Below are 24,779 nucleotides of genomic sequence, written 5' to 3' on the forward strand. Positions count from 1 at the left end.
AGCCCCAGTTTGCCGATCACTGGTTTAGTTCAAAACAGGTAATAAGAAATGCAAAGGACGTATAGGACATAAAGATGTAAATGTTTTTTCTTTCTTCTATCTCCACCCTAAGTTGGAGGCCTCAGGAACTTATATAGCATGCAGCACCTTTAGGCCAGAGGAATGGGGGTCAGTGATTTTGCTGACTTTTATACCCTCAGTTCTATCAGTGCCCAGAAAACACTCATACCACCAAATAAGTTAATAAATTAGCTACTTGGCAAATTACATAACCCAGGCCTGAGGACCAGAATCTGGGTCTTGAAATTCTTGCTCTGCCAGCTTTGAGGCAATGTTTCCTCTATTGTTTCTGCACTGGAAGATGGCCCAGGAGTTTTCCATTCATGTCTAATTTAGGGCACTTTTGGCCTTTGTCTGCTACAGCTTCAAAGTCAAAATTGTCTCGCTATAAATGAACATACAATCACCTGATAATAACAATTTTCCAAGTGATCATCTCTTTCCTTTTCTATATCTCTGGTTTTCAGCCTATGGTCTGGGGAAAGAGGTGGGGATACTTTAACTATAAGGAGGGAAAACATCCATATTTTGATTAGAAGTCTGGTGAGACTTCATGCTCACCCTACCTCACTCTTCCCACCTCAGGATTGGAAACAATATTTTCCCTCATATAATTCCAGGTGGAAGAATACCTTCCTCAAAAGTTGATTGGGAAGAATCTCACTGGAGCATTCAGACAGCAGTATGATGTATTTCCTTCTCTAGGCATAACCTGAGAAACAGAACTCTCTACCAAGGAACATCTCTTCTTACTCACGGTTAAGTTTAGCACAATCAAGATGTATATCTCACCATATTGTTATCCCTAGAAAAGGCGTTTTAAGATTTGAGAGTGTCCTAAGGTAACTATCCTTAATATAGACTTTTGGGTTATTCAGACTTTCCGCCTTCTGATTTACAAGATTGTACCTCTTTTCTGTTGCCTGGTGTTATTTTCATCATCATGTGTTTTGTTTTTTGTTGTTGTTTTTCTTTTTTAAATTTTGCCACTACCAATTTATTTGGCTGTAAGAAAGTGTCAGTTTAAAAAGCTCCAAGTCAAATATGGAACCACCATCCTTTTTTAAACCTTAATATTTTTCAATGGAACAGCAGAATCTCAGGTTGTTGTTGTCCCCCCACCTCCCTGAATTTTCTAGGTTTAAAAATTCTAATAGGAAACTGTAGTCAATTATTAAATTTTGAATGTTTTCATTGAATTATTAAATTTTGTAATGGGTTGAAATGAAACATGTACTCATTCTAACCAAACTCAGCAGGTATTTATTAAACACTAGAGGCCCGGTGCACGGCATTCATGCATGGGAGGGGGGCCCCTCAGCCCAGCCTGCACCCTCTCCAATCCGGGATCCCTCAGGGGATGTCCAACTGCCTCTTGCAATCTGGGACCACTGGCTCCTAACCGCTCACCTGCCTGCCTGCCTGATCACCCCTAACCACCTCTGCCTTCCTGATCGCCCCTAACCAGCTCTGCCTGCCTGCCTCTGATTGTCCCTAACTGCTTCCCTACTGGCTGATCACCCTTAACTGCTCCCTTGCTGGCCTGATCGCCCCTAACCGCCTCTGCCTTGCCCTGCACCTGGGACCCAGGATTCCCTCCTCTGGCCGGTAGCAGGCACTCAGGACTGGGGCCGGTTTTGCCTGGGCAGGCCACAGCCGCAGGGGACCGTGGGCCATAGCCACAGGCGCACGGGACTGTGGGGTGGGTGGCTTGTCCCTCACCCGGACCTCAGATTGGCTGGTCCCCATTCCTCTCTCATGAGCTCATTTGTGCCTGGCTGGTCCCCATTCCTCTCTCCCCAGTGTTGAGTGTCTGAGCCGTTAAGGTGTGACCGTGTGAAGGTGTGACAACCATTTGCGTATTAGCTCTTTATTATATAGGATTTTGTATGTATATAAAATACAATAGGGGAATAAAGATAAACAATGGCCTCTCTCTTCAAGAGAGTTTTAGCAAAGACTGCACTAATGGCTTCACTACACAGCAGGGTTAGGGCAATAAGAGAGAAAGAATGTGAAAGAAGATGCTTTTTTACAAAATAATCACATGGTAAAATCTCCTTATTTTATAAATGAAGAATTGAAATCTCAAATAAGTTAAGGAGCTTGACTCACAATAAAACTAGTTTGTGACAAAGCTGATTCCTCTACTCAAATGTATTTCTACTGCCTAACAGTGGTTAACACAGAAATAGTTCTCAGGGTCTGTTGATTGGATACTTTTTTTCATTGCACTATACTAATTTATAAAATTATAGGTTTTAAAGAGTAAAACAGCTTTAAAAACATCTTATCTAAAAAAATCTCATTTTAAAAATGAGGGAATTGAAACCAGAAAAGATAAATGATATGTAAAGTCACATGCTAGCTAATAGCTGGTTTAGAGTTGAGGTGTTTTTAATTCTCAGCAGTTTGTACTTTGACCATAAAATACTAATATAGAGGGGACACTGTACAAAGAGTATTACCACAAATCAGAAACCAGAACTTTACAGCAAACTACCATTCTTTAGTTTTCATTCAATTATTAAACATATTAGAAGCCTGCTGCACAAAATTCATGCACGGGGGAGGGGTCCCTCACCCCGGCCTACACCCTCTCCAATCAGGGACATTCCTCTCGCAATCTAGGACCGCTGGCTACTAACCACTCACCTGCTGCCTGCCTGATCGCCCTTAACCACTCACCTGCTGGCCTGATCGCCCCCTAACTGCCCTCCCCTGCTGGCCTGATCGCCCCCTAACTGCCCTCCCCTGCTGGCCTGATCACCCCTAACTGCTCTCCCCTGCCAGCCTGATCACCCCTAACTGCCTCTGCCTCAGCCCCTGTCACCATGGCTTTGTCTGTAAGGACATCCGGAAGATGCCCGGTCTAATTAGTATATTACCCTTTTATTAGTATAGATTATATGCAGTATCTTGTGCTTGATGCCAAGAAGAACATGGTCTTGATCTCAGGAAATCTTCATTGTTTCATTTACCAAATATTTACTGAGTACATATAGTGTGCAAAGCATTGTGGGATGCAAAAATGATAAAACAAACACATTAAGGGCTGAAAGCAATGGTAGTCATAACAATACATATACAAAAATAATCATAATTTAGTGAAGATATAGGAAACTAAAGTGATGTAGGTATTCAGAATAAGAAGCTACATCACCATGTGGATATTGTGAGGTACTCTTGAAAGAGCAGTTGAGGTGGACTTTGAAAGAAGATGTGTTTTCAACAAAGATAAATGAGAGTCAAGGAGACACCCAGCTAATGTGATAGAATGAGGAAAGGCATGGAAGCAGGAAAACTTCAGTTATCTTTGGGGTCAAAGAGTGGTGCAGTTCATATGGAACATGGATGACATTTTAGGAGCAATAGAGGATAAAGATGGGAAGATAGATGATGCACAATCTTGAATACTTGTACAAAGAGTTTCAAGTTTATTCTGTAGAGCAGGGTTCTCAGATGTTAGCATGCTTCAGAATCACCTGGAGGGCTTGTTAAAACACACATTACTAGGCCTCAACCTCAGAGTGTCAGATTCATAGGTCGGAGGTGGGGACTAAGAAACTGTATTTCTAACAAGCACTGCAGGTGACAAAGCAGTGTCATTGAAGATTGGAGGCCTCTCATCAGAGCAGTTGGGAATTTGGTAGCAGGAAGTATAATGGGTTGGAGGAAGGAGACACTGGATTAGAGGAGACAAGTTCTAGTTCCAGTGTGAGTAAAGGAGATCTAAACTAAGGTGCTGGGAACAATCATGAAAAGGACAAAATAGACATAAGATATGTCATGAAAGTAAATGTGAATGCTGCATCCATTTGCAGCTAGGGTTCAGGATCTGAAGGGGCCACGCACAAATGAATACACTAAACAAGAAATATGAATTTAGAAGGCATGGGGAGCCAGGCAGAAAACTTTCCTCTAGTGGAGAAGCTCCCTCAAAACTGGGTCCCTTCTGCTTTTTATTCACTTGAATGCACATTTGCCCTTTAGGAATGCAAACAAGCATATCAAAGGTAAAGTTTAGTAAACAGTAAAGGGATTATCAGATTAGGGAATTGCCTTGAGCCATTTGGCCAAGAGCAAGGCAATATTATGCTTATTTTCAACCCTGCTGAATATCGCATTAATATGCTAACTACTGTTGGTCTTAGCCTCTGGCAAATAAAATTCACCCAAGGTAACACAGAAAAATTGTGTACTACCATGGGATAGTATTTCCAGTCTCTCTCTGTCTCTCTCTCCTTCTCTCTCTTATATTCATTGATCCAATCATTGTCACTTATCCAAATTCTTTAGCTGCATTACCTTATAGAAGGCCATTGCATACCTTTGGGCTTTAGTTTTTTTGAACTTTAAATTGAGAGTTGGACAAAATCCATAGTTTCTATCCATTTTATTTTTTAAAGAAACCATACGTTTCTTTAAAATTGGGCCAGGCATCAATGCATCTCCATAGAACTCAAGGGGCTTCTGAAAGCAGAGTTTGGAAACCACTGCAATCTCTGTCTTGTTCACCCTAGCATAAAATGCTTCTGAATTATAATTGCAAATTAATAGAATTCTTACCCCCTCCCCCCAAAAAGACATATGCTTAGTGGCAGCCAGAAATAAAGCTCTGAGAAAAGCATACCCAGTTGGCTAATTATAAAATAAACAGATTTCAGCATATCCTAAAATAGATATTGCTTTGGTGTTATTTATGCCAATGAAGACCTAGAAAGAAAGGGAGAACAGTGCAGATCAGAGCCACACTGATAGTTAATTCTCAAAAGGTTAAGACACTGATCATTAGCTCATCAATCCTTTCAGAGAATTAGGCTAAACTAGGTTTTATGTTTTTAAATGAAGGTTTTGGTTATATTTTAGACTTAACTTTGGAAACAACATTCTGGATTTAAAGACCTCACATTAGAAGATGAGTCTCTTATAATTGCATACATTTATGTTTTGATTAGCAATTGAATATATATATGTTTTACCAGTAGCTAGATTTGCTTTTATTTCTACCATTATTGCTTGATATAATCTAGACTTTTGTCTTCCAAAAGAAATACTCAAAAATTAGTGCAATGCATTCTGTATTTATGGGTTAGAGAAAGTACCTCTCTCCTGGGCACACTGACAACACTAATGAAATTAAATGCCCAGGAAAGAAATTACCAAACATAATTTAATTGCCTCTAACAACAAAGCTGAATTTGGGTGCCAATAGTCTCTTTTATAACCATAGGTCTTTTTATGATGAGAAAAGTACTTTAGCAATAACAAGTTTCAACAGAAGCAGTAGATGCGTGGGAGGAAATTGCAAACAGGGACAGGCATAACATTTTATTGTAGGTGGATTTTTCCCTTTCCCCCTACATGATGTCAGTACTGTATGAACTTAATCGCAGTGCGTTCCTTTTTTTTTTGGAGATTTTCATAACTTGTAAAACCTACCTGGTTGCTAATGTCAGTTCCTTTTAAAAAAAGAACAATTGTTCAGAGCTTGTGAGCCTTATTTGAAAATGTTCAGATCTGCTGGGTTCACATGGGGCCAACTGAAACTTGGTCCTAAACTTTGGCCAGAGAGATCATCTCAGACAAATTTGGCTCACCTTGCATCACAGGAGAATTCTCAAAAATACAGAATTATTATCCTTTTCAAAAGAATGGAGGGGTAACAACAAATATTAGACAAGAAAGAAGTTTGAGGGAGTATTATTATTATTATTATTATTATTAAAGGACAGATTCAATCAGATTTAATTGAAAAAAATGGAACATGTCTTACATAAGAATCTTCTAAGTTAGAGGTGTTATACCTACCTAGGCATTACAGAAGATATGCAAACCTTCCACAGGTAGGTAGTAGATAGACAGTTTTGATAAAGGAGTTGAGGAACAATTTAGAAACTGTTTACAAAGAGAGAATCAGGAGACAGGAAATGCTTCAGGAGGCAAGATCCTTAGAAATTATCTTGGAATGCAGTTTCAGTTGTGTCAATGTCCTGTTCCTGGTTCAATTTCTTGAACTCTGCCACTTAAAAAATGTGCTCAAGATATGTTTGACATCTTGGTGGTCCTTGGTAGTTTATTGGTTGTCCAAGAATGTCAGCATCCTTTCTGGCATGGAATTCCAGGTCTTCTGCAGTATACCTATTGGAAATCTGAGCAAGCCCTGCCATCTCAGAGGAGAAGGTCTCATCTAAGTCACACAGCTCCAGCAGAGGAGGTGACAATTCCCTGACACTGAGATGGAAAACCCCTGACTGAAGGGCTGGCTGAAACAGGTTGGATGAACTGGAGAGAATCACGTTTCACATTTAGTTGTTCGTGTGCCTTGAGGACCTTGGGGAGAGAAGTGGTACCCAGCAGGTAAATGGACAGGGTGAAGAGGGTGGTGAAGTCCCAGGGGTTCTCTTCACCACCCTGGCGATCCAGTCGAAGGCACTTTGACAGGGTGGCTGTGTCAGGCAGCATCATGGAGTTGGACACCTCTGGGTCCTCAGCCTCAGTCTAGTTTAGGCAGATGTCTTCTGTTGTGAGCCACTGGAAAACAACATCCATGATTTGGCTGTTTTCTTCTTTCCCAACTATTGGTCACTAAACATGTGACATGAGCCCAGCACTGCCAGCTTCCCACTGTGGTTCTTTGAGTGGCAGAAAGCTAGATGGGTCTGTTAAGTGGGAAACAGAACAGCCACTGCTGCTGCCATGACACTCCAGGTGGCACCGAGAGGACATACAAAGGTGAGCGCCTGGCTTGTTCCGCTGCTTTCTTCAGTGTTCCAGGCACGGCCTCCCCTGCAGCTCGGCTGATTGCCCTGCTCAAGACTCCATTGGACTCCAGAGCTTCTTTAGGATGAAAATAATAACACATTTCTAATCACAGAATCATTATTACCCATGATTTCATGTTCTTCCAGGAGAAAGTTAATACTGGTGTCAAAACTGGATTCCCCACCCTCTCCTAGCATCACAGGGATATATCCACTGGGTCAAGGTATTTCTTCAGGACCTCACACTCAACTGCAATAAATATTCCCCTTGGTCCAGCTGAAATCCACAGGTTCAGCCCAATTAACTTCTCAGGTGTAATTCTCTTCTAAGCTCTGAATCTTCCAAGAGTCCTAGAGTCTCTTCTGCATGGATTTGTAGCCATTGTTGGCAGTAAATATTTCCTTTCTGTATGTATCGAAAAGAATGGTATTCTGAAGCTCTTCCTTCATGGTTACCTGAGGCTGGGTGACCACCATCCTCACCAGCCACATCCCAGCATCCCAAGGCCCGGTATCCAAGGCTTAGCAACAGTGGAGGCCGAGAGGCACGCTGGGAAAGCGTGGGTCGAGGCGAGCAATTATTTTCTTAAACTATACATATTCAGAAAAATTGAGTTTTGAGTAAATTGAGGGGCTTACTTACAGCCGCACAACTATTAATGACAGAGGTAGGACACTAACCTTCTGAATAGTATTATCATCGGGTGCCCACATACAGTGCTGAATGATTGGACTCTGGTGTATCTGTTAATAGGTACTCCTGCTGATACTGTACAGATCACCAACACAAGAGTGGGAAGGAAGTAGTTGTGCATGGTATACCATACCCACCTTACCATTCTTGCCTTAAAAAAACAAAACCTTTTTTTCTGCAGATGTACATTTACTCATGAGATGAGATAGAGAGCTTTTACTGAGTGACAGGAGGGTTGATGAGTTGATGAGTTGATGGATTATTTGGGAATAGACCCTATGTCAGATTACGTGAGGCATCTGCCCCCTTTTCCATGTGCCACACTTGACCTCTATAAGTAGAAAACATAAAGGTATTGAATATTGATTGTACCTTTCAATTAATGCTTGAAGCTTGAATATTTTTATATAGTCTAGAATTAGATTACTGTTAAAAAGTGATGTAATTAATGTAATATATAATATATGATCTAAGTGTTCATTTTGATGATTTTTTATGTCACTCTTCAACATTTTATTATGAAAATTTTCAAACAGAGAAAAATTGAAATACCTGTGCAATGAGCCCCCATATTCTATCACTTAGACTCAGGGTTGACTGAGATTCATGAATCTACAGATTTTGTCTTTCACAAATATGGAAAAATTTTAGCCATTATTTATTCAAATTATTTTTAGGGGGCCTCATTCTGTCTTTCCTCTCGTTATTGGAGTCCAAAAATTCTGTTAGACTTCTTGATATTGTCCCATGCATTCCTGAGGCCCTATTCATTATTTTTAATCCTACTTTTCAGATTGAATAATTTGTTTCTTTGTATTACAGATCAGTAATGCTTCTGTAATTTCCAATATGCTATAAACTCATTCATTGAGTTTTTTATGTCAGCTTTTTTTAGTTCTAAAATTTCCATTTTTTCTAGTTTCAATTTCTCTTCCATATTTCCTATTTTTTCTTTCATTATGAGCACTCTTACATACTTTAGCATAGTTGAAATATCTGCCTTAAATTCCTCGCCCACTAATTCCAATATCTGATCCATGTTGGAGTCCTGTCTCCATTGATTGTCCTTTCTCTTGAATGTGGATGATAGTTTCCTCTTTACTGAATCATTTTTTATTATATTCTGAAATGACATGTTGTAGACACTTAAGATTCTGTAATGTGTACCTATTTTAGAAGGGCCTTTTGGAAATGTATCTGATAGACAACATTAGAGCAGTTCTGGTTTAAGACAATGTATACTATATTCATAAAATCTCTATCATCTGGTTTCCCTACCTTGATATTTGATTTATTCTAAATCCTAGCCCTGTTCTACTTGTGTCCTCAACAAAATCTTCTGACATTATATCTTCTGTAGCTCAACACCCATAATGCTCTCAATCATGGTTAAAGATGTATTCTAGGTAATTTTTGTATATTGTGTCTTGTTTCTTACGCACTGATATTAGATATGGATTTTTCTACCCATTTTACAATAAAGAAGCTCAGATTCAATCAGAAATTTCCAAAGCCACACAGCTGGGAAATGGTTGTTGGGGATGCAGTTTGTGTATCAGCAAAGCCTGTGCCTTTCCCTACTGCTTCCTTAGTTCAAGGGCACCGTAAACTCTACTGCAGTGGAAGGAAATTCCAGAGTTTAAACTATTGTCAAGGTAAGTCACATATGTAATTTTATATTAGTCAGCTTGATAAGCTGTAAACAGCCTCATAGATATTTCCTGTTGTTTCTATGGTAAACCTTGATTTACTGGTTTGTAATTTTTCTGGCCCATCCTATTGCTAATTTTACAGGAGGTCACATTTTAGCTGCACCACTAAATCCCTTTTGGTGAAACAGGGAATCAGGTCACTTCCAGTTTGATTTATGCAAGTTTGGATTGAAAACCTTGGGTGAATGGCTGGATTTTCTTTGTTTAGGCTATCTTTGGTTGAGATTATAGGAAGAGAAGTTTAAAAAACAAAACACAGAAATAGTTAGAACAAGAAAGCCATCGTGCTTGGCTTATTTTCTCAAGTTGATCATTTGAGGCTAGTAGTCTACAGATTAAGAATTTTAATGACCAAAACCTAGAAATATGTGTTGTGCTATTTTGAGTCTGTGTCATTAAAACGTAAGATCACTAAAGGTACAAAAAAGAAAGTTTTTGTTGTTTAAAATAGCATATAATATTGATGATCTTTTCAAAGTTGCTCAAAATTATTGTTTAACTCAGAATTCTATGTCTGGCTACCAGAAGATATGGTGATGTTTTTGCTTCTTTTTTAATTCCTTTTCACAGATAAAGCACAATAACACGCACTGTCCACATGGCCTTTCATTGTGCTGTGTTGCAGGAAATTAGCTAACATTATTGGAATGTGCAATCTTTCCCTGCTCAAGGCTTTTGTTTGTCATCTTTTTACAGAGAGGATTGTTCTTAGCATTCTACCAAGGCCACATCAATAGAGTCACTGTCACAGCTGATGGATACTTTCTGTTATATTCACGGAACAGTGTGCAAAAGGACTCCCAGCCTTCTCTATGTGACACACTAGGTTTCAAGAAATATTTTGAAAACAAAGAATAGACATTTCATTATTATCAGGCTTCTTGTGAATACTAGCAATTGGTAACTCCAGGTTTTCACTGGAAAAATGTATTTCTGGGTCACTTTCTCACAAAAGGAGCTTTTCTTTACCTAACTAATATTTAAATTAAGATTCGTGTTCTTGGCTCTAACACCTCTGTGATATATATGTGCATATACATCTCCACACATACATGCAATTTGCATTATTTTTATCAATTAAGTGTTTTTCATCAGTATGATGGGTTTAATGAGCTATCTTTATTAAAAGTGCCATTGGACAGATAGGAACACCACAATATGGTCAGAATAAACCCTCATTCAAAATTCAGTTTTCCTTTCCAAGTACTTTATAAGAAAAAAAAATAGAGTCTCACCTTTGCTAGAAGCTAGACCTGACAAATGAGATTATTTAAGTGAAAATATTCAGAATTATTTAAGTAAGGATAAATTTTATGTTTGCTTTATTCACAGATCCTCTGTGTTATGTCTCAGTATTTTAGGCCTATAGCCAAGTAGGAAATAAATGAGAAAGATTGGGAACTTTAATAAGTAGGAATAAAATTTACAACTGTAGGGTTTTTAAATTTTTTTCTTTTTATTACATTTATTGCGGTGACATCCTATATAATAAAACCCTAATCTGCAAATCGACAGAACAGCAGAACAACTGGAATGACTGGTTGCTATGATGCACACTGACCACCAGGGAGCAGATGCTCAACACAAGAGGGAGTGCTGCTCAGCCAGAAGCTGGGCTCACAGCTGGCGAGTGCAGCTGTGGTGGCAGGAGCCTCTCCCACCTTCACAGCAGCACTAAGGATCAGTGAGCTGAGCAGTAAGGAGCAGCAAGCAGGCGGGCGGTAAGGAGTGAGGGGCCCCGGACTGCGAGAGGGATTTCCACTTGCCAGCTTAGGCCTGATCCCCAGCAGGTGGACATCCCCTGAGGGGTCCTGGACTGCGAGAGGGCACTGGCCAGGCTGGGGGATGGCCTGCAGTGCACGAATTTCGTGCACTGGGCCTCTAGTTGGTTAATAAGAGTATATAGGTTTCAAGTGTACATTTCTATGATACATGATCTGTATATTGCATTGTGTGCCCACCATCCAAAGTCAAATAATTTTTGATCACCCTATATTTGGCCCCCTTTACACTTTACTATTCCCCAGCCCCTTCCCTCTGGTAACCACCATACTGTTGTCTGTATCTATGAGTTTTCATTTGTTTGTTTTTATTGTTTGTTCATTTATTACTTTCAATATTATATCCCACATATGATTGAAATCATATAGATCTTAGCTTTTTCTCACTAACTTATTTTGCTTAACATGATATTCTCAAAGTCCATCCAGGTTGTCACAAATGGCAGTATTTCATCTTTTCTTATGGCTGGGTAGTATTCCATTGTGTATGTGTACCACATCTTCTTTATGACCCAGCAACCCCTCTTCTGGGTGTCAACTTAAAAATGTTGAAAACATTTATTCACAAAGATATACATGCACCCCTATGTTCATTGAAGCATCATTCACGGTGACCAAGACATGGAAACAACTGAAGTATCCTTAGAAAGATGATTGGATATAAAAGACAACTATAGGTTCTTTAATGAGCCAATGGTTGTTCCACTCTCAGGAGAGTGATTCTGCAGCATATATTTCTTACAGAAGAGAAAGTGTAGAGATAAATGTATGAGTACCTGTATCTGTGCATGAGGGAGACTGAGAATTGGAAAGAATTGTGAGAGAGTCAGTATGGAGGAAACAGATGGAGGAGAGGGGAGAGAGATGTTAGAATACACATAATAGTGAGGCTGAGTATTTTTCTCTCTCTCATTGCCTAAATTCATTTTGGCTCTAGAATGTTGAAGTCATTCCTTTGAGTGTTCTAATATTTCAGTCTAGTGAGACATATAGGGAGATGACCAAACAAGTCTTTGCTTGTGACTAGATTACTGAAGAGGACTTCTTCCAGCAAGCGGCTTTATATGTTCTGAGGAGGTCAGCAGAGCAGAGCAAATTCTTGGGGACACTGGGCTCAGTTCTTGGGATGTACAGTGGAGGCTGGTGCTTCCAACCCACCATTTAGTTAGAGCAAGCAACCCTATCCTCCTACCTCTTTAATGATAATACATTCCTTCCCTTTCAAACACTTCATCTTCAAATTTTGATGACTTCTTCCCACCTTAACTCCCATCAATCAGACTTTATGTAACAGCTGTGTTCACTTCCCAAAATGAAATATGTTCTTCAGAATAGCTGTAAGTAGAACAGGCTCAGAAAGAAAAGTGGATGTCAAATGCTGTTTGTCACATCCTAGCTATAATAGATTTTCAGAGGTGAGATACAATCCAATTGTAGCTAGATATAAATGGAAGCGTTAAGTGGAGAAAGTCTAAATGTTTGTAGTCAAAATAAGAAGAAATTTCCCTTATACTAAGACCTAGTACCCCAAAGTATTCCTAAAAATAGTAGCCCTAATTCAATGTAAGTTCCCCCCAAATTCTACCCAAACTTTCTTAATTGTGTTAACTAAAGTCATATAGTAGGTAGGGATGGAGTGATGGGAATTTTCATAATTGCCTTAAAGAGCTTTGAAACTCTGATACTTAGAAATGTGTAAAGTGGTTTCCTAATTTAATTTGAAGCTGGAACTATTTTTCCCCTCCCATTTCTATTGTGAGACATGTACTAATGAGAATTTATTCTTATGTGATGGCATTATTGAATCAATGTGGGAATCACCATCATATCACTCACATATGCTGGCTTCTGCATTGTGTGCTCTCTGGTGACTAGTGTCAAGTTTGTCTGTCAGTTACCAAATCTGATTTAATAGATGACACCACATCCTGATGCTATGTCCTAGACATGAGGTGGGAGCAAACTGCTGAGTTTAACAATTAGCCAAGGGACAAAGAAGGTCAAAACTGTTTTTGATACTCAAAGGGAGATGATGCAAATGGCATGTGGATACAATTGAACAGCATGAAAGAATAGACTTGGTTGCAAAGCTTCAAAGGCATAATTATAATTATTGTATCTTCCAACATTTTTGAAGCTATATCTACTTACTTTTAAACTGCACATAGTAGCATTATACACCCAACATTTTTCTCTGGAGTAACAAACAGATATACAGGTATCATAGCTTTTCCCACTTATCATGATATATTATCTCTAAACGTGTGTTGTCAACTAACTTCTCTTTTATGCTTGTTTGTTTTAGATACCTGCTTATGGATGTTTTAAGTGGTAACATATAAACAGAAATAATTGAAAGTAATGTAGAAAATAAATTTACTCTCAGCCCACTGATTAGTACAAATGCTTTAAAAAGTATGAACTGTTCAATTATGTAAAAATAACCATTCAGTGTTGGCTAAGAATATTAATTGCCTATGAAACACTTTTAGATTGTTATTATAGTTTAAATGTAAAACAAAACATTGAATCAATAAAATTTGACAATGAGAAATCTCAGACTCTACAGATGCAGATAACATTCTAATTTTCAACTTATTTTTTCCCTATAAATCTTTCCTGTAATATTTCTTTATGAACTGTTCTTTCCATCCTAATCAGACCCAGTTCCACCTTGTAGAAGTCAACATCTTTAAGATGTTGAATATATTAAAGCTTATTCAAACTGAAGACCAGCTAAGAATAAAGATAAGTGATAAAGAGTGAAGAATAAAATAATAAAGAAATATAGTAAGAAGTAAAGAATAAAGAAAAAATAAGTAAGAATAAATCAATAAATACGTTTAAAAATAATTTTTGTACGCTTCTATAGGACTATTTCTATATACCCAGGACATAAAAATGAACATAAATGACACTAAGTAGACACTCTAAAAAGAAATGGAGCAGAATTCATAATGATGGAACCCAGTGTTTCAGGAAAATTCCAGTGACATTGTATCTGGAGTGAATCCTCACCATACTACCAAATAAATTTGTTATAAAGGAGAATTGGAAACTTTGTGCATTTATTCTGTGGCCTTTTGGCTTGAATTAGGCTTAAGGAATTTCTAAGTTTCTGCCAAGTCTGAATATCTCTTTGTGATAAAGCCATTAGCTTGTCAACTAGATATCACTAAAATCTTCATGAAGAGTAAGTGAAGAAATAAGAGACAATCATAATTTGTGTGGGTAGCTAATAATATTCTTAGTTTAATATAGCCATCAGATAAAAATACTTAAAATATGAGCATTATGTCAGAGCACTAACATTGTCTTTGGGAATCTTACTTTTTTTTAGACACAAACTAGATGCATATTGCTAATATTCTACAAAATATTTTTGTGACTTTTGATCTTTAAAAAGTTATATAAAAGTATAGAATTATCATTTCACTTGCCTATTTAATTCATTGCTTTTATAAGAAACAGTGTTTATTTGAAAGTAGAATTATCCAGAAAATAAGTGAGATATGGTTACTGAATAAAGAAAACAAATTTAAAATAATTTATTTAAATACTTTTTAAAGTTTGAATTTTGCTAAATTTCACATTGATATTTTTTAAACCATTGCAAAGTGCTTTTTTTCTTACCTGGCTCTTTTCTCAGCCAACATTTCCAAGCCCATGGGAGAGAATCCTCTTTTTTCTCAATGGATACACATGCTTTACTCTGCTTTATTCAATGAGGGTCTGTTTCTTCTCCTATGAGAAAAAAGAAAGGTTGTCTACAAAGCCAGAAAACATTGGTAATTCTTTGTACTGACATCTATTTTAGTATGTTTTAAGAAGTAGATACTTTTTTAAAGCTCTTTCTTCCCTCTTCAAACTCCCTCATCCCTCCCCCCCCCACCACACCCTGAATAAGACATCCCTGAGGGCAGGTGACTGGCCATGTTTCCTATTTATATGTCCCTTTCTGTCTATCACAGTGTCTGGTACATGAGAGGCACTCAACACATTTTAATTGAATATGAAAGAATGATTCTCATCGCTAAATAGTAATGAGCAGAAACTCAAATGGAAGTGAGGGTGTGGTGATATTCAGAAGGGATTATTGAAACCACTCTGTGGAGGTAAAGTTTTCATCATGAAATCAGTCATTTCAATGAAACACTACATTCGTTTCCATTTAATCAACTTCTGAATTTTGACTTTACAAGTGAAGTAGTGAAAGATGATGCTAACAGTGACCTTTTATTTGGGTTCCTTTTTTCCCCAGTATGAAAAATTCAGCACCACTAGAGGTCACTCCAGTCATTAGCAACAGAGTGATTAGAATGGTCTGTCTACAGTAGCGATTTTCAACCTTTTGCATTACATGGCATATATAATCTGACAAGAATAGGTCTAATTTTTATTGATTTAAAAAAAGCAATTATCTACCCTTTTTGTTACAAAGTGACTTTTAAAATATTAGATGCCTATACTTGTTCACAAGGATTTCTGGTACCAAGAATTAACCAAGCAGCTGCAACCTTATTATGCAATGTGACCAACAAGATACAACTCTATTATGTGACCTATATATTTATGGTTCAAGACAGGGCATTCACACCTGATGGCTATTGTTGTGTTGGCTGTTATCATTTTTTAAATTAGCAGGATCAGAATAAAATTAACTCAATACATTCATAAATGGTCAGTGAAAATATATGATTTGCCTCTCTGTCTTCACCATCACAGTTTGTCTACTTCTGCACCATTGTGTATGGCTCTAGCTGGAGATTGACTAGCAATAATACTCATAGAAGCTGTGTTTATTATGTATCAGGTAATATTTTAAGCATTTTATATCATCACTTTTAAGTAAAAGTGAAGTAAAGGTGATAATGATATAAAGTGCTCTCCATTTTATTAACAGGTTTCAATGACATAACAGGAGAAAGTTTAGGGGTTCATATACATGGCAACATGAAGCATTTTGGCACCCCTCAAATCACAGTGTATAGTTAGGTCAGGCAAATGAGCAGTGTGAGGAGGTTTGGGGTGTGTGTGTAGGAGGATGGAGTGGTGGTATAGGGAAGAATATGGGCCACAAATCTAGCAAGTTAATAATGGGATTTGCTGTTCAACATACTAGAAGTGGCCAGCCCAGCAGATCCATAAGTCCATCATTTCAGAGGGATATCTCAGAGAGAAAAAATAAAAAAGGATTTCCCAACTCTGCCATTAAAGAGATAGCACTGGCTCTGCACAGCATTTGGGTAATGTATCGAAAGCCAAAGCAAGTGCCTTTTTTAGAACAACAATTTGCAGCGAGACTCAGGAGCTCTGATTCTCACCCTGTCTACATCAAATAGGCCCTGTTGCTTAAATAAAGTATGAATCTTTTGAAAAATTATGATATCTCCATATTTACATAACACCTGTTCCTGTGGCATATTCACTCAATGGATAAGAAATAGAAGTGAAGGAAATTTAAAGCAACTTTCCTCAGCTTACAAAGTAAGTGAGCACAGACTGAGTTTAGAATCCATATCCTCTAAGTTTCCACTCAGTTCTTGGGTTGTTACTACCCTGCTTTATGCTTGTTTGTATCGAACCTGGAAATCTCCATTGTTGAATTTCCCAACAGGATGCCCTTCACCCAAAGGTGAAAAAGAATTACAGCTTATCCTAACAAGGCAATCATCTTAATCTCATAAGTCAACCTTCTTCACGAAAACCCCTCTGCTTTTACTCTGAGCCCCATAAATATCAGGAGTCATGTACAGATACTCCTCATCTAGGCAGTAACCACAATTGGCACCTGCACTGGAGTGTGCCGTTGGAATGGAAAGTCAAGAGGGTATCAAAGTTTCATATACAATAACAGGAAAAAAATTAAACAAAGGAACATTTTAAGCAGCAGTCCCCACCTCTGAGCTGTTCCTTTCCTATCTCAGCCAAAACTCCGCATACCTAAATTCCCTCGAGAATAGAGAAGACTATAAAACCAACATTTAAGGTTTTCTTTGCCCCGCAGTAGAGGAAATACAAATTGTTATAAACTTTCTCTTCTAGCAAAACTTGCTGCCTTTCAGAACATTCTAAAATAGCAAGTAGACAATTGAAAAGGAGAAAAAACTGAACTTCAATCTATTTAACACACACACTCAAGCATATATAGTATAGGAAGAAGTATTTGTTGGAAAGATGTTGAAACATCATTTGCATTTCAATCCAACTTTCACATTTTAGATTTAATTCAGAGGGAACAACAAAAGTAGCAGATTAAAGATGCTAACTTGAAAGGTGGGGAAATAGGATTTAAAGAAAGAAATCTGGCATTATATTGTCTTATAATAATAACAACTAGAGGCCCGATGCACAAAATTCATGCAAGGGGCTCGGCCCTCGCAACCCTGGATTCATCCAGAAGGTCGTTCGGCTGTCCGGTCTAATTAGCACATTACACTTTTATTATTATAGATTTATGGTCTCTAGATGAGGGTTTCATTAGTTGCTAAAACCCGAGAGTCTTTCCATGTAAAAATCGTTACTGTTATTATGGAAGTATCATGCATGAGGCTTCATGAGGTCAGAGATGCAGTGTTTATGGTAGAAAGTTCTTTGGAGAAATCAAAAGAACTGACTATTAGCTTCATGAAAATTTCTCAGGGCCTCAGTTTCTTCATTTGTAAAACCTGGGTAATAATACCCTCTTGTCTCTTTCTCAAGGATATTTTTTGTAAAAACTTTTTTACATCATAAATATTTTATTAGGATCAAGTGAACTTTTTAAAATGTATGTATTTTATTGATTTTTTTTACAGAGAGAAAAGGAGACGGATAGTTAGAAACATCGATGAGAGAGAAACATCAATCAGTTGCCTCCTGCACACTCCCTACTGGGGATGTGCCCACAACCAAGGTACATGCCCTTAACCAGAATCGAACCTGGGACCCTTCAGTCTGCAGGCCGATGCTCTATCCACTGAGCCAAACAGGTTAGGGCTCAAGTGAACTTTTTAAAGTAATATACATGTGCAAGAAAAATTATTTTATAGCATTTTTTTCACTCAAAATCTTCAAAAATTCTCAGTTGACAAGTTTTACAAATGTAGAAGAAGACGTCATGTTAAATTATTTGCCTTAAGTTTTCCCAAAGTAAACTAATGTTACATCAGGGGATTTATAATGGCCAATACATTCTTCCATTTGCCTGGATAAGAGCTACTGTCAATCTTGACTCCTTTCTTTCTCTTACCCGCCCCTCCCCTCAAGTTCATACCAATAGGAAATCCTGTGAACTCTACCAATAAAATATACTTGGTGTCTGACCACCTCTTACTGATTTCATTGCTACCTACCTGGTTCTAACCACTGACTGCATTGATATACAGCTTCCTAACTATTTGTACCTGGGCAGGTCCTTACTAATTAATTTTTAAAACAACAGCCAAAGGGATACCTTTAAGATGCAAGTCTATAATACATTTCTCTCAATGTAATGATTCTTGCTACATCTCACAATTTTTATTTGAACAATTATTATCATTTATTACCATCGTGCCTAATTTTAATAATGATATTTATAGACATTTGAGTTTTAAGTATGTTCTAAATTTTCTAATACTGTAATAAATGACCTTGTGTACGGGAAAAAAAAGACAATGTTCCTCCTCTGCTTGAAGCCCCCAAATGGCTCCCCATTGCCCTCAAAGAAGCAAATCCCTTCAATGGGATAAAGGTTCTGTGCAGCTAACATTCTGCTCTTTCACCTTCCTTCTACCATCCAGTTACCTTGGCTTGTTTGTTCCTTGAACACACAATTGTGCTACCACTTCAAGCCCTACATACCCATGTGCCCTTTGCTCAGGATGTTCTTCCTCCAGATATCCTAAGGTTCACATCTCATCTCATTCACCTCCTTAAGTGCTTTTCAAATGTCACCCTCTCAGTGATGTCTTCCTGAGCCTCATAATCAAAACTGAAATCTACCTCCAACCCCAGAGTTCCTCCTTCCCTGTTTTATATTTTTCCATACTACCTACCATCTTCTCATCTTCTAATGCAGTGATGGTGAACCTATGACACGCGTGTCAGAGGTGACACGCGAACTCATTTTTTTGGTTGATTTTTCTTTGTTAAATGGCATTTAAATATATAAAATAAATATCAAAAATATAAGTCTTTGTTTTACTATAGTTGCAAATATTAAAAAATTTCTATATGTGACACGGCACCAGAGTTAAGTTAGGGTTTTTCAAAATGCTGACACGCCGAGCTCAAAAGGTTCGCCATCACTGCTCTAATGTATAATTTACTTCTTTTTTTGTTTGTTGTTTGTTTTTCTTTTTGCCATAAAATCTTAGCTCTTAAACAGAATGGGTTTTTCTCTCTTTTGTTCTCTACTAAGAATAATGCTTGATCTATAGTAGGTGCTCAATGACTATTTGCTGGGTGAATAAAAAATACAATAGAGACACATATATAGGCCTTATAGTGTGTGGCTTCTCTAAAGAATCAAGGCAACTACCATTTCACTTATACTTATCCATATCTCTTTATGAAATAGATGTATTCATCCATACTGTTTTAGAGAATATGAGGAACAGTAAGCTGCTTTCCTCTAAGTCACACAAGCAGTTAGAGAGGAACTATACTAGAGACCTAAGCTCCTTCTAACTTTCAGACCATATTTTCTCACATCCTTTACTCCACCACCTCCCCAGAAGAACAAGGTAAAATATCCAAGTTGAACTGCTACCATTTTGTGTGGATGACATATTTCTCACTCTGGGCCCACAACTTTTATTCTATATTATAAAACTACTAGAGGCCCAGTGCACAAAAATTTGTGCACTCGGTGGGGGGGGGGGGGTCCCTCAGCCCGGCCTGTGCCCTCTCGCAGTCTGGGACCCCTTGGGGGATGTCCACCTGCTGGCTTAGGCCCGCTTCCTGGGGGAATGGGCCTAAGCTGGCAGTCAGACATCCCTCTGGCAGGTCGGGAGCCCTCAGGGGATGTCCGCTTGCCAGTGGGGAGCAGGCCTAAGCTGCAGTCGGACATCCTTAGCGCTGCTGAGGAGGCAGGAGAGGCTCCCACCCCCACCACTGTGCTGGCAGCCATCAGCCTGGCTTGTGGCTCAGCAGAGCTCCCCCTGTGGGAGTGCATTGACCACCAGGGGGCAGTTCCTGCATTGAGCGTCTGTCCCCTGGTGGTCAGTGTGTGTCATAGTGACCAGTCATTCCCAGTCATTCTACTGTTAGGGTCAATTTGCATATTGCCCTTTTATTATATGCCTGGTGCACGGGTGGGGGGCGGCTGGTTTGCCCTGAAGGGTGTCCCGGATCAGGGTGGGGGTCCCACTGGGGTGCCTGGCCAGCCTGGGTGAGGGGCTGAAGGCCGTTTTCAGACTGTACACACCCCCTTCAGAGTGGGGGGTCTCTGCTGGAGTGCCTGGCCAGCCTGGGTGAGGGGCTGAGGTCCGTTTTCGGGTTGGCCACACCCTCTTCCGGGAGGGAGGTCCTGCTGGGGTGCCTGGCCAGCCTGGCTGAGGGGCTTATGGCTGTTTTCAGGCTGGTCAAACCCCCAGCAGGGACCCTCAACCCTTGAGGGTGTGGCCAGCCTGGGTGAGGGGCTGATGGCTGTTTGCAGGTTGGCCAAAGCCCTTTCAGGGTGGGGGTCCCCACTGGGGTGCCTGGCCAGCCTGGGTGAGGGGCTGATGGTTGTTTGCAGGCTGGCCTCAGCCCCCAGCCACCCAAGCTCCCAGTGGAGGCTGGCTGGAAGCAGGTATCTGGGGTTTATTTATCTTCTATAATTGACACTTTGTTACCTTTAGCAGAGGCCACAGCCAGCCAGGGCAGGCGGGAAGCTTGGCTTCCTTCATCACCGGGGCAACCAAGCCTCCTGCTTGCTCCAGCTCCGTGGCTGCCGCTATCTTGGTTGGGTTAATTTGTATATAGTCGCTCTGATTGGCTGGTGGGCGTGGCTTGGGGCATAGCAAAGGTATGGTCAATTTGCATGTTTCTCTTTTATTAGATTAGATAGAGGCCTGGTTCATGGGAGGGGTTGGCTGGTTTTCCCTGAAGGGTGTCCCGGATCAGGGTGGGGGTCCTGCTGGGGTGCCTGGTCAGCCTGGGTGAGGGGCTGATGGCTGTTTGCAGGCTGGCCAAGCCCCCCAGCGGGGACCCCACCCCATGGGGGTGTGTCCCACCTGAGTGAGGGGCTGAGGGCCGTTTTCAGGCTGACCATGCCCCCGGGCAACCCAAGCTCCCAGCCTCTCCTTTTTTTCTTTTTTTTCTGGGATTTATTTATCTTCCATAATTGAAACTTTGTAGCCTTGAGCGGAGCCCAGGGCCGGCCAGGGCAGGCGGGAAGCTTGGCTTCCTCCATTGCCGGGGCCAACCCAAGCCTCCTGCTGGCTCCAGCTCTGTGGCTGCTGCCATCTTAGTTTGGTTAATTTGCATACTCGCTCCTGATTGGCTGGTGGACATGGCTTGTGGTCATGGCTTGAGCATTGCGGAGGGACAGTTAATTTGCATGTTTCTCTTTTATTATATAGGACTAGGGGCCTGGTGCATGAAATTCGTGCACTGGGGAGGAGGGGTGGTCCCTCAGCCCAGCCGGCCTCCTCTCACATACTGGGAGCCCTCAGGGGATGTCCTACTGATGGCTTAGGTCCGCTCCCTGCTCTCCTTGGGGAGCGGGCCTACGCTGCAGTCTGGTCTCCCTTTGTGGGAGGCAACCAGGCTGATCAGGGGAAGGCACCGGCCCCATCACCCCACTGCTGCAGCCACTGCCAGCCACTGCAGCCGCCAAGGTGTTTTCATTAACACAGACTCCAGTCCCTTCACCATGAAAAAATGAAACTTTCTTTAGGCATTTTTAAGATGTGTCTTTCATAGGATATGATATTTCTTTATTATTTTTTTTATCCTCACCTGAGGATATGTTTCCATTGATTTTTAGAGAATGTGGAAGAGAAAGGGAAAGACAGAGAGAAACATCAAAGTGAGAGGAATACTTTGATTGGTTGCCTCCTGCATGAGTGCTGACCTGGGCCCCAGACAGGGAAGAGCCTGCAACCTAGGTACATGCCCTTGGTCAGAATTGACCCCAGACCCTGTGATAGGCAGGCCGAGGCATTATCTACCGAACCAAACCAGCTAGGGCAGGATATGATATTTCTTAGCCCCTCCAGCAGCAGACCTTCGTTTTATTCTCCAGGAGTGAGGTGGAAAAACCCTACATCACCTTCTTGGATTCTTATTACCCAAGTTACTAAGAATATTACCAGTGGCATATAAGGAGCTTAGCCAATGAGCAGTCAGAAAAGGTGTTTCCTATGTAGTTCACACCGATCCCCAGCTCAGCCCCTGCCCAGGCCTAAGGCCTTAGGCTGGGCATTAGACCTGGGCAGGGGACCCCCAGCACCCTGCGATCGCCGGCTCCACCCCTGCCCAGGCCTCAGACCTCTGGCTGGGGCGTTAGGCCTGGGCAGGGGACCCCCAGTCTGCTCTGATCGCCTGCCCAGGCCTAAGACCTCTGGCCGGGGCCTTAGGCCTGGGCAGGAGACCTGCAGCCCACTCCGATCGTAGGCTCTGTCCTTGCCCAGGCCTCAGGCTTCTGGCCGGGGCATTAGGCCTGGACAGGGGACTCCCAGCCTGCTCCAATCACCTACCCAGGCCTCAGGCCTCTGGCCGGGGCCTTAGGCCTGGGCAGGGGACCCCCAGCCCCGTGCGATTGCAGGCTCTGCCCCTACCCAGGCCTCAGGCTTCTGGCAAGGCGTTAGGCCTGGGCAGGGGACCCCCAGCCCCAGGCAATCGCCAGCTCCACCCCTGCCCAGGCCTCATGCCTCTGGCTGGGGCGTTAGGCCTGGGCAGGGGACCCCCAGCCCACTCAGATAGCAGGCTCCACCCCTGCCCAGGCCAGAGGGGCGTTAGGCCTAGGCAGGGGACCTGCAGCCCGCTTCGATCACCAGCTCTGCCCCTGCCCAGGCCTCAAGCCTCTGGCCAGAGCATTAGGCCTGGACAGGGGACCCCCAGCCCACTCCGATCGCCTACCCAGGCCTCAGGCCTCTGGCTGTGGCGTTAGGCCTGGGCAGGGGACCCCCAGGCTGCCCTGATCACCGGCTCCGCATCCCCGGGTGGCGTCTGGCGCTGCCCTGCCAGCCTCCCCGGTCCCCAATCTGTGGCCCGGATCCCACGGGTGGCTTCTGGCACTGCCCGCCCGCCTCCCCGGTCCCTGATCTGCAGCCCGGATCCCACGGGTGGCGTCTGGCGCTGCCCACCCCACCTTCAGTATGCAAATTTAACGGCCATCTTTGTTGGGTTAATTTGCATACTATTCTGATTGGCTGGTGGCATAGTGAAGGTACGGTCAATTAGCATCTTTGTCTTTTATTAGTGTAGATTGCTTAAAAGAATTTTATCCAAGAATTTTTTTGCAGGGTGGAGAGAATAAGGAGAAATATCAAGAAATGCTTCAGAGAAGATGTAATTAGTGGGGTTTTTTTTTTAAGAATAAGTTTAATTTTTTTCAGGTAGAGCAATTCAGAAAATGCATTCCAGGCTCAAATTTAAGCAGAAGCAAAGGCACAAGGTGTGAAAATCATGGCATGGTTGAAGAATGATAAAATATATTTCCCCAACTGTGTGCATGATAAAGAAGGGAAAAATACATTAGGAAAGTAGATTTAGACAGATCTTAAATGAACTTCTGTACCACAATGAGAATTTTCATAAGGATTTTACTTTTATTCTAAAGGCAATGAGAAGCCACTGAAGTGTTTTAAGTAGGGGAGTAAAATGATATGATTTATCACTTAGAAAGATCACTCTGGCAAAGTGTGCAAGATAAATTGGAGAGTCACCAGAATTGAGGCGAGAGATGCATTAAGAGGCTTTAGTTCTAAACTAGCTGATAGATAAAGAGGGCCGACACTGAGTAATGGTAGTAGGTTGGCTATAGAGAGAAGATTAGAACTGATAAATATAAAGAAGGAAGATCAAACAGAAATTACTTTGGGTTGGGAGTAAAAAGTAAAGAAAATTACTTGGTAAAGCTAGTGAAATGAGAAGCAAGTCAAGACCTGAACTCTGGGGACTACAAACATTTAAAGGATAAAGAATGATAAGATATCTAGGAGGAATACTTTTATGGGTAAGATAATTGGGAAGAAGATAATGTTTTAGAAAGAAGCACATTGCAAGAAAGAGAAATGATCTGCAATATCTAATAGCAGATATCTCAATTAGCATGAAAAGTCAGAAGAGTTTGTTGATTTGTCAGTGAGGGGATTAATAAAACAATTTAAGTCAAGTAGAGTAAAAAAAGACTGGAGTTGTTTTAATACATGTTTGTGTGTGTGTTTGCTTTTTAAGAAGAGATGTTTGTTTGTTTGTTTTGTTTGTTTGTTTTCATGCTGAATTAGGGCTAAGGAAGAGAATGGAGACTTAGGAAAAAATTGAGATAATGGTGTCATAGGTACCAGATGAGATAGGAAAGGTCCAGGTCTCAGTGATTTGAAGACAGTCTTGATTATATCAAGGAGAAGAATTACTACATATTCCTATGAGACAATATGAGGAAGTGGAAATATGGATGGGTGATGATAGAGGAAAATGGAAGAATTTCATGAATGGTGAATCCTCTTTCCTCTGACAAATAGGAGTCTAGGTCGTCTCCTGACAGTAACTAGATATGGGACAATATTGAAGGCACTAGGAGACAAAATGTAGAGAGTTACTGTGAGAAACAGTCAAAGAACTGCAAGTAATGACTGAGTGTTCATTTGAATTG

At 40.8% G+C, this 24,779-nt stretch overlaps 1 pseudogene; it reads right to left on the reverse strand.

The window, feature by feature from the left end:
• Positions 1 to 6,011: 6,011 nt before the first annotated feature.
• LOC102421385 lies at positions 6,012 to 7,301 on the reverse strand (annotated as a pseudogene).
• Positions 7,302 to 24,779: the final 17,478 nt, after the last annotated feature.

The sequence above is a fragment of the Myotis lucifugus genome, unplaced genomic scaffold, assembly GCF_000147115.1.
Source record: "Myotis lucifugus unplaced genomic scaffold, Myoluc2.0 scaffold_107, whole genome shotgun sequence".
Lineage (NCBI taxonomy): Eukaryota > Metazoa > Chordata > Mammalia > Chiroptera > Vespertilionidae > Myotis > Myotis lucifugus.